Source organism: Cucurbita moschata, unplaced genomic scaffold, assembly GCF_002738365.1.
Source record: "Cucurbita moschata cultivar Rifu unplaced genomic scaffold, Cmos_1.0 Cmo_Scf00082, whole genome shotgun sequence".
NCBI classification, from domain to species: domain Eukaryota; kingdom Viridiplantae; phylum Streptophyta; class Magnoliopsida; order Cucurbitales; family Cucurbitaceae; genus Cucurbita; species Cucurbita moschata.
The window spans coordinates 293,433-311,893 of record NW_019268598.1 but is presented as its reverse complement, the minus strand read 5'-3'; the positions used below and the strand labels follow the sequence as shown (position 1 = coordinate 311,893).

The window sequence follows — 18,461 nt, the reverse complement described above, 5'->3', positions numbered from 1 at the left end:
CCTCAACAGGTTTAATTACCCGTGCTACTTCAATTGCACTGCCGGAAACAATGGCCTCCTTCTCCTTCTCCGCTTTCGTTTCTCCGACGATCTGTTTTTCAATAGCACCGTCGTTGTTTCCATCCTCCTTATCCTTCTTCTCGCCGTCATAGGTGACCTCCTTCTCTTTTATTTCCTTTGCTTTCGCTACCTCCGATGCCAAATTCTGGACCTCCGCCACAACGCCATCGCCCATCTCCTCGGATTCAAACTTCACAATTCCAACGATTTTCTCACCATCGCTTTTCTTCTCTTCTCGCTTCTCTGTTTTTTTCTCCGATTCAATCTTCACAAAGCCATCGATTTTTTCCCCATCGATCATCTTCTCTGTTTTTTTCACAGACGCAGCCTTCACATCTCCACGTTCTTTTATCTCTCTAAGTGATCCATCTCCGAACTTCACCGTGCCGGTCACTGACTCGTTCAATTCTGAGAACCAACTTCGACAACCAGTCATGTGATTGCTGGCTCCCGTATCTAGGAACCAAATGTTATTTACCTTCTCAATTTCTTCTGGGACAACCTTCTCTTCATAAAGAGCCATCTCCGTCAACTCTGGTGAACCGAGAGTTCGGACTTCACAAACTTGTGCTGTAAGTAAGGCTGGCTCATCCTCATCACTTTGCGTCTCAGCCAAGTGCGCCTGATCCTCCCATTTCTTCGATCTACAGTCGGATGCATAATGGCCAATCTTTTGGCAATTATAACACTTCACCTTCCGACATTCTGAGGCATAGTGGCCTAGGCCTTGACAATTGTAGCATCTTACCTTGCTCTTGTCAGCCTTCTTCTCTTGATGAAACGAGTCGTTTCCACGACCATGGCCTCTCCCTCTCCAGCGACCACTGCGACCTCGCCCTCGGCTATGGCCTCCATTGTCGCTACGTTTTTTCTCTTTCCATTCTCCTTGAGTCAATAAGACATGCTCAACATTCTCTTTGTTGCCACCGATCCGTTCCTCATATGCTTTAAGACGGCCAATGACTTCCTCCATGGTCATCACCTTTAAATCGGCAAATTGCTCTATTGCCGATGCGATATGAAGAAACTTAGGAGGTACTGAGCGGAGAAATTTTTTCACCAAGTATGCCTCTTCAAACTTGTCTCCAAACGGACGTATTTTATTAACAACTTCTGTCAACCTTGCTGCATAATCATCAATAGTCTCGGACTTCTTCATATTCATAATTTCAAACTCAATCTTCAGAGTTTGGATCTTTGCCTCCTTTACACGTTCAGCACCGAGATGAATAGTTTTTAGTGTCTGCCATGCTTCCTTTGCTGTCTCTTTCTCTGCTAACAAAAACAACATCTCTTCAGGGATTGCTTGATAGATGGCTGCTAAGGCCATTTGATCCTTCCTTTCATCAAGGCTATCCAGAGACTCAGTTGATTCGATTGCGTCCCACACCCCTTGAGCACGCAAATAGACCTTCATCTTCATAGCCCATGCTGAGTAGTTGGTTCTCGATAACGTCGGGTATTGGAGTGTTACCAGACTTTCCTTTGTTGCAAACTTCGACGACTCTCCTCTCTCTCCAGTGTTGTTATTATTTCTCGGCATGATCTTTGGCATGTAACTTGGCTCTGATACCAAATGTTAGAAAACACTCATACAACTAAGAGAGGCAATAAACCAACATCCTATTATTCAACTGGTTACAGAGTACATATATAGACAGAATAGCCACCTTAACCGTTAGTAACCACCCTTAACCGCTAGTAACCACCTTTAACCGCTACTAACTACCCTTAACTCACATACATTGAAATACAAACAGTAAAATAGATTAATTACGGTTAATACAAGATTAAATAAACTAACAGTGCAGTCTTGTATCGTTTACTTGGGATCACATTCACATGGGTTGAATCCTTCTACTCTTGATCTCCAATTTGCAACACAAACCCACTACAATCTACTTGGATCCCTGTTAGAAACACAAACCCACTACAATCTACTTGGATCCCTGTTAGAAACACAAACCCACTACAATCTACTTGGATCCCTGTTATTTTACTTGCTAATTTAGGTTCATACAATAGACATATTAATGGCTTTGCTTCTTGATCACAAAGTTGCAGAAGACGTAGCAAGTAAAATAATATTCATTTGTTCCTAATTTATGTGGTTTCATACTTCTATGGAAACGTTCGAATTCTTACAGAAAGATTCCAAAAACAAAACGACGTTTTTTAGCTTTCAAAATTTTGTAGGTAGGAAGAATTCACAAGCTTAATTTTCAAAAGTCTAATAGTTATCCTTTTTCTTTTTTCATAGCATCCTGACTTGGTATCAGTGAAAACAAAGGACTAAAACTGCACACAACACGATCATGGAACTTTCTTAGAGTTGAGAATGATGGTGGAATTTCTTCAGACTCGAACCTTTCAAGATTTGGTGAATCTACCATCATTGACAACCTTGACACAGGTTGGACGGTATAAGTTCTTGGACATTAGGCAAATTTTATAATAATTTAGGTACCTCTTCTTCTTGTAATTGGGAACAATGCAGGTGTTTGGCCAGAATCAAAGAGCTTTAGCGATGAAGGATATGGACCTATCCCAACCAGATGGAAGGGAAGTTGCGAAGGCGGCTCAAAATTTCATTGCAACAGGTCCCTTACCTCAAATCCCTTAAAGTTACCACACCTCTATTTAATTACTTTATGCTAAGAAACATGGACAATTTAATCCAACTAATGTGTTAAAGCACGTATTCGACACTTTTGTTTGCATAATAGAAAAACACGGGACACTAGTTGTTCAAAGTGAATATTAATCTAATATTTGTTAGACGCATATTGAATTATAATGTGCAATAGGTTTGTAACATTCAATTTTATGTTTTTTTTTTTTTACCTATTCAAATATTTAAAAATTAATTGATCTATTAGATATAAAATTAAAATTTATGTTTAATAGGACTGTGAATATTCAATTTATTTTCTAGTAGGCTTGTAAATTTTAAATAAACGTCAAATGGTTTATTAATCTATCAGATACAAAATTAAAATTTCAAGATTTATTCATTATCTTGTAAGTTTAAGGAACTTAATAAAAAAAGATAAAAGTTGAGAGACGTATTAAACATTTCTTTTAATTCGTATATAAAAAAATTACAAATAAAAAAAAAGTTTAAGAACTAAACTTCTCGTTTAGCCTAAGTTTTTAAGCACACGAATGCATAAACTCATCGACTTTTGAATTTTCTTCTTGTATAAAAATGATAATAGATCTGTCCTTGTCGTGTTTGTATTCTAGCTAGTCATTCTATCAAATGTTTGTATCAGTACGTGTGATGTAGATGTAAAATTGAAGATTTTAAATGCAGGAAGCTGATTGGAGCACGGTATTTCAACAAAGACTATGCATCCTTCGTGGGACCTCTCAACTCAAGCTATGAAACTGCAAGGGACTATGATGGGCATGGAACACACACCTTATCCACAGCAGGAGGCAATTTCGTTAAAGGAGTAAGCATTTTTGGGAATGGTTATGGTGCTGCAAAAGGGGGTTCCCCTAAAGCCCTTGTTGCTTCCTATAAAGTATGTTGGCCTCTAGTGGGGGGCGGTGAGTGTTTTGTGGCCGATATTCTAGCTGCCTTTGAAGCTGCCATTACTGATGGAGTTGATGTTCTGTCGGTTTCACTCAGTAGAGGTGCTGAAGAATTTTATGATGATCCAATAGCTATAGGGTCCTTCCATGCAGTGAAGAACGGAATCACTATCGTTTGTTCTGCTGGAAATTCAGGACCATCTAAAGGCACGGTCGAAAATGTCGCACCATGGATGATAACTGTGGGAGCTAACACAATTGACAGGCTTTTTACCACTTACGTGGTGTTGGGAGACAAGAGGCACTTCAAGGTACTATATCGGACACTAGTTAGTACTATATAGTTATGTTCTTGACACTATTTATACATATATTTAGGTAAGTATCGAACCATTTTCAAACATAGTAAATTGCATTAGGCATATAAAATTGTATCGTATACGTGTTTCTATATTCGTATCGATTCAGTTTATGGCTCTATACTACATTTATGTTGTCTTTGATGATTTTTCATTGTCAATACCAGGGTGAAAGTCTTTCGAATAAAATATTGCCAGCTGAGAAGTTCTATCTATTGATCAATGCTTTTGATGCAAAATTCAACAAGGTCACTGTATAGAAGCTTGAGTATATTTTAACTTAAATTATGTTATATATTTTCTCCCATTTTTATAATGTTTAGCTCCATCAATTTTTTCAATAGATGCGACATACATCTCTGACAATTGTGATTTTGTAGCGTACTATATCTTAAAGGGTCTCTTGGTCCTAAAAAGGTAAAAGGAAAAATTGTAGTTTACCTTAATTGGGACGATGCAAGAGTGGACAAAGGTTATGTGGTTGCTCAAGCAGGTGCCGTAGGAATGATTCTTGTTAATGACGTGGGAAGTGGGGATGGACTTTTGGCTGATGCACACTTACTTCCTGCTTCACATCTAAGCTATACCGATGGTGAATCAGTCGACCAATACATCCGATCTACTAAGTTATTACTCTATCTTATTCCATCAACTTCCACGTTTATTCACAAACTCTTTTAAATATAAACTTAACATAAATTTAGAAGCTTAGGAATCTATTAGGCGTATTTTGTAAGAATAAAAATTTATTAGACTCAAAAGTTATAACTTATATGTCAGATTTTGTGGTTGAATCAGAACTCCGATGGCTTACATGACTCGCGTAAAGACTGTGTTGGGAATCAAACCAGCACCAATTACGGCTTCATTCTCGTCAAGAGGTCCCAGCATAGTTGAGCCCTCAACACTCAAGGTTGGTTAAGATCTGTGTTGAGTAATTTTGTAGTATAAAGTTCAACGTGTCAACTAATAATAGTCACAAAATTTGAAGTATATCCTTTTTTTTTTCATTTCTAGCCTGATATAACAGCATCGGGTGTGAATATACTAGCTGCTTTCTCTGACGAAGCATCACCAACTGATTCACCTTTTGATAAACGTCGGGTTCTATATAATGTATTATCGGGCACTTCATGATCATTTTAAAAGTTGAAGGACTAGTTAAACTAGTAATTTGTCAAGAGTATTTCCAAACCATGAATAGTAAGATGGACATAAATCTTGCAAGCTAATGGTTTTGTTTGGCGGCCGAAACCAAATCCAATACTAAGCTAAAAAAAAAAGGAGAAAGCAGACTCATTGGCATATGGTGCAGGCCATGTCCAACCAAATAAAGCAGCAAATCCGGGCCTTGTTTACGACCTCTCTACTCAAAACTACTTGAACTTCCTATCTGCCTGTGGCTACAATAAAACACAAATGAAACTATTCTCCAATCATACTTCATTTGTTTGTTCAAAGTCATTCAAAGTAACAAATTTGAACTATCCATCAATTGAATAATCTAAAATCAGAGGCAGTAGAGATCAAAAGAAGAGTAAAAAATGTGGGAAGTCCAGGCACGTATGTTGATCAAGTCAAGGCACCACCAGGAGTTTCGGTTTTAGTAGACCCAAGTACTTTGAAGTTCACCAAAACTGATGAAGAGAAGGATTTCAAAATTGTGTTGAAGAGGGTGCCAAATAATCAAACTGAAGAGCATGTGTTTGGAAAATTTGTGTGGTTTGATGGGAAGCATCGCGTTAGCAGTCCAATTTTTGTGACATTAAAGGTGAAATAAAAGAAGCATGTTAGTTGGGTTGAGTTTAGCTTGTTTTAACTCAATTGAAATTTTATTTTCTTGTTCACAATTCTTCTCGATAATGGATTTTTCATTTCTTTTTAAATTTAAATTTAAATTTATTTAAGTTTTTATGTTGAATGACTTAAAAAAGAGGAATGAAAAACGACTCCGCTCGGCTAAGCTCAACTTGGCTCTACACAATTCTTAAAGGCTAAAAACAGCTTAGACAACTTGGTTTCGCAAATTGGACAACGACCCCCAAGTTTTTTACCCTCCCACAGCTGGTTTTGACCTTTATTTGAGGTAATAAACGTTATTATAATGCTTCATTTCACAAATTTAAATTTAATTATGTTACAACTGTGAAATACTAACGAAAGGCGATGAACGATTTAATAGGAAACGAACTCCGACAATACATGGAGAAGCTTTTGAGTAAGTGGTCTTACTATAGTGCGTGATGTATGACGAAACATGTCTAGTGGGACCGATACGTGTTCTTTATGCTTTATGATTTATGATGTATGATAACGTGTATGAGTTATATGATGATAGTTAATGATGTTCTATGATGATTATGATGTGTTATGATGACGTTATATGTTGATGACGATGCATGATGTTATTTCTATGTTAAGTTGGTAAGCATGTTGTGAATGTCCTACTGCATTTTGACGATAGTTATGCCTAGGACACAACCCTAACTAATATTAATGGTGATAAGATGAAAACTTAATGCACATATATTACTCAAGGTAATATAAGAATGGCACTAGTAAGTCAATTGATGATGTTTCTTCCGAGTAAGCTGCTAGTATATTCACATGTTTTTATATCAGGTTGGAAATTAGAAAGAAAAATGCAATATTCAAAATTTTTGTGACGATTGGTAGTTTACGTATTGAACTTTATACTGTAAAATTACTTGAGACAATTCTTAATCAACCATGAGTATTGAGCGTTCAACTATGTTGGGACCTCTTGACGAGAATGAAGCCATCACTGGTGCTAGTTTGACTCCGAACTCTATCGTCATGCCAGTCATGTAAGCCATTAAAATTTTGACTCGTCCACCTATATGTCATACGAGTTACAACTTTTGTCATTTTTTCAACTTTCAAGTTTAATAAAATTTTTAACTTAAAAAAGGATCTCAAAACTTTTAAATTTATGTTTAGTTCATTATGAAGTTCAAAAAAGTTCGTGAATAAACATGGAAGTTGATGGAATAAGACGAAGTAATTACTAGGTAGAGTTGATATATTGGTAAACTGATTCACCATCAGTGTACTTTATATTCGAAGCCTGCTTGAGCAGCCACATAACCTTGGTACACTCTTGCATGGTCCCCTCTAAGGCAAACTACAACTTCTCTCACTGTATCTGTAATGTCACAAAAATTGGACTGCTAACACGATGCTTCCCATCAGACCACACAAGTTTTCCAAACACATTCTCTTTAGTTTGATTATTTGGCACCCTCCTCAACACAATTTTGAAATCCTTCTCTTCATCAGAATTAGTGAATTTCAAAGTATTTGGATTTACTGAAACTGAAACTCCTGGCGGTGATTCGACTTGAGCAACATACGTACCTGGACTTCCCACATTCTTCACTCTTCTTTTGATGTTCACTACATCAGATGTCAGATTATAGATCGAGATTGAAGGATAGTTCAAGTCTAATACTTTGAATGACTTTGAACAGACAAATGAAGTATCATTGGAGAATAGTTTCATTTGTTCTTTGTCGTAGCCATGGGCACATAGAAAGTTCAAGTAGTCTTGGGTGGAGAGGTCGTAAACAAGGCCAGGATCTGCTGCTTTGTTTGGTTGGACATGACCTGCACCATATGCCAATGGGTTTGCTCTCTCCTTTTCTGAGCTTAGTATTGGATTTAAGTCATTAGCTTCGGTTTCAGCTGCCAAACAAAATAATGCAAATACCATAAATAACATCTCTTACTATTCATAAATTATTAGTTTAAATAGTCTGTTAACTTTTAAAATGATAGAAGAATTTTGAATAATGAACCTGTAGTCATGATTGCAGATCTGATAGCTGCGGGACTCCATTTTGGATAAAGGGTTTTGAGAAGGCCGACGATACCAGCAATATGGGGACATGCCATAGAAGTGCCAGATAATACATTAAAAAGAACCCGACGTTTATCATAAGGTAAACCAGTTATTGAATTTTCCTCCGAGAAAGCTGCTAATATATTGACACCTGGTGCTGTTATATCAGGCTAAAAATTAAAAAGAAAAATAAAATACTTCAAATTTTGTGACCGTTAGTCGTTGACATATTGAACTTTATAATATAAAATTACTAAACACACATATCTTAACCAACCTTGAGTATTGAGAGCTCAACTGGGTTGGGTCCTCTCGATGAGAATGAAGCCATAATTGGTGCAGGTTTGGTTCCCAACTCAGTCTTCACAGGAGTGATGTAAGCTATTGGATTTCTGGTTCACAAAAACGTGACATATAAGTTAGTTTATATTTAATAGATCATAAAGTTTAAAAGAGTTTGGGAATAAGATGGAGTAATTACTTATTAGACCGGATGTATTGGTCGATTAATTCACCATCAGTATAGCTTAATGTGAAGCAGGAAGTAAGTGTGCATCAGCCATAAGTCCTTCCCCACTTCCGTTGTTATTAACAATAATCATCCCAATCGCACCTGCTTCAGCAGCCACATAACCTTTCTCCAATCTTATATCGTCCCAATTAAGGCAAACTACAATTTTCCCTTTTACCTTTTCAGGATCAAGAGACCCTTTTAGACAAAGTGCGCTACAAGATCACAATAAAATTTTAATTAATATCATGTGTTACCGTCAATTTGTTCTTATTATTATGGTAAAAATATTCGGACTAAATTATACAAAATACTCTCAAATTTAAAACATATTTCAATTATGTATCAAAAAATTAGAGATATTGTGCATAATTTAAATTAAAATATACTCACGCATCGATATCGTGGCTATTGTTGAATTTTGCATCTAAAGCACGAATTATCGGATAAAACTTCTCAGCTGGCATTGTCTTACTAGAAAGACTTGTACCCTGGTAGTGACAATGAAAAATCATTAACGACAACATAAACGTAGTATAGAGCCATAAACTCAATCGATACGAATATAGAGACACGTATATGATACAATTTTATATGCCTAATGCAATTTACTATGTTTGAAAATGGTTCGATACTTACCTAAATATTTGTATTAATAGTGTCAAGAACATAAAAATATAGTACTAACTAGTGTCACATAGTGTACCTTGAAGTGCCTCTTGTCTCCCAATGTCACGTTAGTGGTAAAAAGCCTATCAATTGTGCTAGCTCCTACAGTTATTATCCATGGTGCGACATTTTCGACACTGCCTTCAAATGGTCCTGAATTCCCAGCAGAACAAACAACAGTGATGCCGTTCTTCACTGCATGGAAGGACCCTATAGCTATTAGATTGTCAGAAAATTCTTCGGTATTTCCACCGAGTGAAATCGATAGAACGTCAACTCCATCACTAATGGCAGCTTCAATGCCAGCTAGAATATCGGCCATAAAACACCCACCACTCCCCATTGAAGGCCAACATACTCTATAGGCAGCAACAAGGGCTTTAGGGGAACCCCCTTTTGCAGTGCCATTACCATTCCCAAAAAAGCTTACTCCTTCAACGAAATTTCCTCCCGCTGTGGATAAGGTGTGTGTTCCATGCCCATTATGGTCCCTTGTTGTTTCATAGCTTGAGTTGAGAGGTTTAGGTTCCACGACGGATATATATCCTTTGTTGAAATATCGTGCTCCAATCAGCTTCCTACATTTAAAATCTTCAATTTTACATCTACCTCACACGTATCAATACAAGCATTTGATACAATAACTAGCTAGAACACAAACACGACAAGGACAAATCTTTTTTCGTTTATATATATATATTTTTTGAAATATTTAACAAGTTTCTAAACTTTTAGCTTTGTAAGTTAAATTTTTGTGATAGTTAATAATGGTTGAAATTTTAATTGTGTCTAATAAATAAATAAATAAATAAATAAATAATAATAATAATAATAATAATAATAAACTAAGAAAATGAATATGATGTAATTTTGCTCTAAAAAGTTGTGTATTTACGTGTCTATTCAGTATCATTAACAATGAATCGATATGCATCTAACCAGTGTTAGATTAATATTCACTTTAAGCAACTATTACCCGTGTGTTTATTATGCTAATAAAAGTGTCTAATCTGTGCTTAATATATTAATCAAATGAAAGTGTCCGTGTTTTTAGCATAAAATAATTAAATAGAGGTGAAGTAATAATAAGAGATTTGAAGTTAGGACCTGTTGCAACTAAAGTTAAAGCCACCTTCACAACTTCCCTTCCATCTGGTTGGGATAGGTCCATATCCTTCATCACTGAAGCTTTTTGATTCTGGCCAAACACCTGTATTGATCCCAATAAGAAGAGGTACTCAAATTAGTACAAAAGCTGAATGTCTAGGAACTTATGAGAGGAAAATAAGTACGACCTGTGTCAATGTTGCCAATGATTGTAGATTCACCAAAACTTGAAAGGTTCCAAAGTGAGTTTGAAGGAACTCCACCATCATTCTCAACTCCAAGAAAGTTCCATGATCGTGTTGTGTGCAGTTTCAGTCCTTTGTTTTCATGTACTGATATCACATCAGGATGCTCTAAAAAAAGAAAAGGACAAAACCACCATCATTATTAAATTAAAAAAACTAGACTGGCTGGTTAACTATTTGACTTTGTGAATACTAAAAAATGGTCGTTTTTGTTTTTGGAATTTTTGTGTGAAAATCCGAACATTTCCATAAAAATATGAAAGTCAATAAATTAGGAACAAACGAGTATGATTTTACTAAGAAAGAAAATCATTATCAAATAAAATGATAACCATAACCATAAAAACGGATGAATCATTTTACTCGCTATATCTTCCGCAACTTTCTGATCAAGAACTGCTGCAAAGCCATTGATATGTCTATTGTATGAGTAAAAGATTGCTTTCTTAGCTGCTTCATTGCTGTACTTGGAAACATAAACATAAGAGTGTAAATCAAGAGTGAGTTCAACAAATCCTACGCTACATGATTTAAAACTAAAAGCTTCACCTTCCTAACACAGATCCAAGTAGATTGTAGTGGGTTTGTGTTGCAAGTTGGAGATCTACCGCAGAAGGATTCAATCCATGTGAATGTAATCCCAAGTAAACAATATAAGACTATACAACATAAACAAAACGTTTGAATGTCTAAAACTCACTTGATATAAACATTAAAAAGCTTTTATAAGTGATGATTGAGTAACCTTCTTGGCTGCAATGGTGGATGTTTGTAAAAGAGCACAAAGAAAGAATGAGAGAAGTAAAGGAGGACGATTGAAGGCCTCCATTTCTATATCTCTCAGAATAATTGTTTTATTAGAATGGTATACTCTCTATTACTCCGTGGCTTTTATAATGATGAACAGTGTTTTATGTTTTGACTCAGATTTGGAGTTTCATTTTTATGTATAGAAAGTGACGATGAAATCTTCCATTTGAAGAGAACAGAGCAAAAATGGAAGAAATTGATGGTATTTTAAAGAAATTATTATGGCAAGGAAATGAAAATGATTTAATAAAATATCCACACCAAAAAAGTAGAATCCAAGAAAGAATTATAGGAAATTAACATGATATGGTCGTTAGTTTTTTTTTTTTTTTTAATTTTAGGTTGGCCTGTCCTAGTTTTTTACGAAATGTTGTATGGGAAATCTGTCGACGGTGGGAAACATCCTAACAAGAGATTAGACCAATCCAATTCATTCTGGAAGGTCAAAAGGATGATCGAAACTCTTCTCAACCTTCTATGGAGTACTCAGTTTCCCATACTTTCAATTTGTCTCGTGCAAGTATGATACTCCAGCCTAAAGGATGATCGAAACACATCCAACTCATGATTCCACCTATCATTAAAATATATAGGTGGCCTCCAGTCTAGACAAAATTGGATGTGTAGCTACACACAGCTCACAAGTGTGAGCGTGGGTCGCTTGGTGGTTCGAACCTCTTGAACACATCATAGTCGAGCTAGCTATCCGTAGCGATGTTTCGAGGCATGATCATCAGCATCATAGTGTACGCATCCGTACTTATCATCATAAATGGAGAAGTATCCCGATGTATATGAACACACAAAATGCATGATGTACCTATAGTTTTCTTCTTTAAATCATCTTTATGACACAACCCTATACACCATTCAAACATTTTTGTAAGTAACATGCATGCATTGGCCTTTACACATTCATCATCACAAACATTAACTAGGGTTGTGTCTTTGAAAACTCATCGTCATAGTTTACCGTGACATTTAATACATGCACATCATCTTAATATAAAACATCATCATATTAATTCATTTCATCATTAGGTCTCACATCATCTTGTTATCATGCATCATCATCATCATGCCAACATCATGACATCATCGTATAACATAAAGTATAAATGACACGTGGAAGGGCCACTGGGCATGTGACGTCATACATGAGACAAGTCTTCTGACGGAGCCAATAGTAAGACTACTTGGTTGACCTTATCCAAAGTTCTATCTAACTCAAAATTTACTTGCTTTCATCCTTCATATTCGTTCTCACTTATATCGAGGTTTCACCTATTTTGAATATAAACTTAATTACCTCAGTAAAAAATAAATTTCATGCTTAATTTGTTTCTAAATTGTATTTTGTAGTAAAACTTAAAAATATTATTTCATGCTCCTTGGATCATACAAAACAAATATCGTTTGTTACAATGTTATTTTCATACAACAATTTAAAAGGAGTTTACCCTTCCCACATTTTTCCTTTTCTTTTTAAATTCGGTTCACATCGTACTTTAATTATTATTATTATTATTTTTTAATGGTTGTTACATTGTAAGTAGTTGAAATAGAATAAGAATATGGTGTGAGCATTAGTTAGGCTAGACAATACCTAGGATGGAATGCATCTTGTAATCCAAGTGCATTAGAACTATGAGAGATGATTAGAAGGTGATGCCCTAGTGCTCTCGAGCAAGCAAGACTCGAGTAGTTAGAATTGAGAAACCTGGAGACGTGAATTAATGTTCAGGCCTCTAACCTGCACTAGGGACCTAAAAGACCACCACAACAACCTCGATAATAAATGTAGCCACTTAGGCCGATAGAAGTCGCTACAGTGTCTGTAGAACTTCTACTTCCCTTTTAACTTCGGTATGGTATCATTGAGCTAGGCGTAAGGTTTGTTAGGTTCGTGTAACTTGATAGTTCGCTTGGATGGCCCTATACGATGGATTCATCTTGTGGGTAGACATTGATCATGCAGGTAATCAATAGAGCTCACACGTATAGGGGGTCGCTTCACCAACCTTGAGTGACTACATGACTGAACAGATTCGCCAGCTAACCTCCCATGGATGACGAGTTGGTTAGCACTCACCATGCTGTCCCCACCTAACAGAGAGAGTTCTTTAATGTAACGATCCTAAATTTTCTACTTAATCTAAGGTAGGTCACTACTGTATACATATTATGAACATTGAATGCAGAATTACCTCATTAAACTTTCATATAACATAATTTTATCTTAAAACAGAGTCATGGACTTACATGTTTGAAAACATCTTTAAAACAACACAAAAAATGACTAAATGAAATAAATGAATAATTAAATTAAAAACACCCTATTGTCTAAGAAAAATAAATGTGACTACCTTATACATGTGCCATGGACTACCTTATACATGTGCCATGATCTTGAGTTAGATGTCGTCGTCAGCCGTACAAGAATGTCTTGCCTGTACTTGAAATAGAAATAACATGTGGTTTGAGTATTTAAAGAAATACTAAGCAAGTGACTCCACTATTTGGGTTAAATGAAAACATATACAATTTCATGAATGATACCTATCATATCAGTCTATTTTCCTATGGCAGGTATTCTAAATGGGCTAATTGGACGTGTATTTACTGTTTTACACATGGTTCACACGTGCGAGTATGGATCTAACAGTCGGTTCGCACACCTTCTGGGCCTCTTTCTTGAAGGGCAAGCATTCTCTAATAGTTGTTGATGTCGAACACTTGTTTAGGAATAGCGACCGTCGCAGCATGAGGATAAATATAATGATTTTTTTCCTACCGGAACGTCGCAACATTATGATAAATATAATATTTCTTTGCCTGGTTGTTGCAGCATTATGATATCCATAATGATCGTTTTCCTGCCTCATAAAGTACGCATCCGTATCATTAGAAAAAATGGGGTATCCCCCGATACATGAACACACAACAATGCATGAGGTCCCTAACATTTTTCCATTTTCATTATCATTTAATACAATTCTGCTAGCGTTTTGTACATATCATATCGTTTTTTATATCATTTCTCATATTATTTATCATGTCTTTCATGCACATGTCGTGGTTGTATTTCATGCTAGTTCGTCATTTTGCATGTCAATCATATCATATCATTCAGATTACATAAATATGTCATATCGTAACGTTCCATGCTTCTAGACATAATAATCTTCATCATATACATATCATACCATAACATATCGCATCACAATATTTCATATCATAAACATGTCAATTTATCAGATATCTCGTACCATAACATATTTCATATCATATCACAAGATATATATATCCGTCATTCACATTTCATATAATAATCATATAATTTCGTAAACACTTCATAGTCATATCATTTCCATATGCATATCTTAGCCATATCGTTTCCTAAACTTGTCAGTCTTTTCATTCATATACATCTCATAGTCGTATCATTTCATGAACATACCTTAGTCATATTATTTCCATATGCATATATTAGCCATGTCGTTTCCTAAACTTGTCATAGTCTTATCGTCCTTTTACATCTCTTAGTCGTATCATTTCATAAACATACCTTAGTCATATCGTTTTCCAACGTATCCTAAATCATATCGTTTCATGTACGTATCCTAGTCTTACCATTACAGGAACACATCCTAACCATATCGTTTCAAGAACATATCCTAGTCATACTGTTACAGGGACGTATCCTAGTTATACCATTACAGGAATGTATCCTAGTTATACTGTTACAGGAATGTCTCCTAACCATATCATTTCATGAACGTATCCTAGTCATACCCTTATAGGGACGTATCCTAGTTATACCGTTACAGAAACGTATCCTAACCATATCGTTCCATCAATCTATCATAATCATATCCTTTTCGATACATAACCTAACCATATCGTTATATCAATTTATAGTATAATAATAGGTTCCTGAGTTTTGAATAAAAGTCAAATGTGTCAATGATGTATTAGACACAAAATCAATAAATTTATTGATTGTCCGAAAATTGTAAGTTTAAGGAACTTAAGATAATTTTTAAGGTTTAAGAATAAAATAGATACAAAACGAAATGTTCATAGGCATTTCTTTTAGTTTATATATATATATATATATATATATATATATATATAAAATACAAACAAAAAAAAAAAAAAATTAGGAACTAAGGGTTTAACCTATGTTTTTAAGCATACAAATGTATAAACTCATTGACTTTTAAATTTTTTTCTTATATAAAAATGATAATATATCTGTCTTTGTCGTGTCTGTGCTCTAGCTAGTCATTGTATCAAATGATTGTATCGGTACGTATGACGTAGATGTAGAATTGAAGATTTTAATGCAGAAAGTTGATTGGAGCAAAGTACTTCAACAAAGGGTATGCCATCGTAGGACCTCTCAACTCAAGCTATAAAACAGTAAGAGACGATAATGGGCATGGAACACACACCTTATCCACGGCTGGAGGCAATTTCGTTCAAGGAGTAAGCATTTTTGGGAATGGTTATGGCACTTTCAAAGGGGGTTCCCCTAAAGCGAAGCATTTTTGGGAATGGTTATGGCACTTCAAAAGGGGGTTCCCCTAAGGCTCTTGTTGTTGCCTATAGAGTATGTTGGCCTCCAACATTTGTTGGTGAGTGTTTTATGGCCGATATTGTAGCTGGCTTTGAAGCTGCCATTAGTGACGGAGTTGATGTTCTATCGGTTTCACTCGGTGAAAAGGATCAAGAATTTTCTGACGATCTAGTGGCTATACTATCCTTCCATGCAGTGAAGAACGACATCACTGTTGTTTGTTCTGCTGAAAATTCAGGACCATCTGAAGGCAAGGTCTCAAATGCCACACCATGGATGATAACCGTGGGAGCTAGCACAATTGATAGGCTTTTTACCACTTATGTGACATTGGGAGACAAAAGGCACTTTAAGGTACTCTATCCGACACTAGTTAGTATTATAAAGCTATGTTTTTTACACAATTTATACAAATATTTAGGTAAGTATCGAACCATTTTCAACCAGGTAATTGCATTTGACATATAAAATTGTATCGTATGCGTGTTTCTATATTCTTATCGATTGAGTTTATGATTTTGTACTACGTTTATGTTGTCTTTAATGATTTTTCATTGTCAACACCATGGTGAAAATCTTTCTAGTAAAATATTCCTAGCTAAGAAGTTCTATCCATTGATCAATGCTTTAGATGCAAAATTCAACAATGTCTCTCTGATAACCTCGCGTGAATATATTTTTATTCAAATTATACCTAATATCTTTAAATTATGGATACATTTCTATCATGCATGAGTATTTAAAATTATCCGTTGAATTTTGAAATAGATCCAAAAACTAGCCTTTGAGGAATTTTCTATTGAAACCATCTAATGTAAATTTGTAAATTATGTTAGCAATATTTTTGGGTTGAAATGAACAATAAAAATTTATCATATTTTTTAGTTATAAATAATGTTTGGTATATTCTCCAATTTTTACAATTTTTAGCTTAAATTTAGCTTTAAGTTGATTTGTATCATTTGATAATTTTTGCAAAATTTTCAAGTTGTAAGAACATAATTGAAATATATTTTAAAATTTAACAATATTTTGTTTAATTTAATCCACATATTTCCAACATAATTATAAGAACAAATTGACTGTAGTCACATGGTAAAATTTATTGTGATCTTAGTAGCTTAATATGTTTTGAAGGGTCTTTTGATCCTCGATCTCGAAAGGTAAAAGGAAAAATTGTAGTTTACCTTAATTAGGGTAATTCAGGAGTGGACAAAAGTTATGTAGCTGCTCAAGTTGGTGGTGTCGGGATGATTATTGTTAATAACAAGGAAAGTGGAGATGAACTTTTGACTTATGCACACTTACTTACTTCCTACTTCACATATAAGCTATATCGATGGTGAATCACTCAACCAATACATCTCGTCTACTAAGTAATTACTCTATCTTATTCCGTCAACTTCCACATTTATGCTCAAACTCTTTGAAATGAATAAACATAAAATTAGTTCAATATTTTATTAGACTCAAAAGTGGTAACTTATACGTCACGTTTTGTAGTTGAATCAGAAGTCCAATGACTTACATGACTCGCGTGAAAATTGAGTTGGAAATCAAACCAAAATTGAGTTGGAAATCAAACCAACACCAATTATAGCTTCATTCTCATCAAGAGGTCCCAGCATAGTTGAGCCTTCAATACTCAAGGTGGGTTAACCCAGCATAGTTGAGCCTTCAATACTCAAGGTGGGTTAAGATTTGTGTGTTGATTAATTTTATAGTATAAACTTCAATGTGTCAACAAAATATGAAGTATTGTATTTTTTTTTTCAATTTCAAGCTTGATATAACAACACCAGGTGTGAATATACTAGCGGCTTTCTCTGACAAAGCATCACCAACTGATTCACCTTTTGATAAACGTCGGGTTCTATATAATATATTATCGGGCACTTCCATGTCATGCCCCCATATTTCTAGTATCGTTGGCCTTCTCAGAACTCTTTATCCAAAATGGAGTTCAGCAGCTATCAGATCTGCAATCATGACCACAGGTTCATTATTCAAAATTCTTCCATCATTTTAAAAGTTCGGTGACTAGTTAAACTAGTAATTTGTCAAGAGTATTTCGAAACCATGAATAGTAAGATACGTTATTTATAGGATTTTCATTTTGACTTAAATCTTGCAAGCTAAGGGTTTTGTTTGGCAGCTGAAACTGAAGCAAATGACTTAAATCCAATACTAAACTCGAAAAAGGAGAAAGCAAACTCATTGGCATATGGTGCAGGCCATGTCCAACCAAATAAAGCAGCAAATCCGGGCCTTATTTATGACCTATCCACCCAAGATTACTTGAACTTCCTATGCGTCTGTGGCTACAATAAAACACAAATGAAACTATTCTCCAATGACACTTCATTTGTTTGTTCAAAGTCATTCAGAGTAATAGATTTGAATTACCCATCAATCTCCATGAATAATCTAAAAATTAGAGGCAGTAGAGATCAAAAGAAGAGTAAAAAATGTGGGAAGTCCAGGCACATATGTTGCTCAAGTCGAAGCACCGCCAGGAGTTTCAGTTTCAGTAGACCCAAGTACTTTGAAGTTCACCAAAACTGGTGAAGAGAAGTATTTCAAAGTTGTGTTGAGGAGGGTGCCAAATAATCAAACTGAAGGGTATACGTTTGGAAAACTTGTGTGGTCTGATGGGAAGCATCGTGTTAGCAGTCCAATTTTTGTGACATTAAAAAAGGCACATGAGTTGGATTGA

General features: G+C 35.3%; 2 pseudogenes; one reads left to right on the top strand and one right to left on the bottom strand.

Moving 5' to 3' along the window:
* The first annotated feature begins 2,328 nt into the window (after window positions 1–2,328).
* LOC111438726 lies at window positions 2,329–18,461 on the top strand (annotated as a pseudogene).
* On the bottom strand, window positions 6,983–11,194 carry LOC111438776 (annotated as a pseudogene).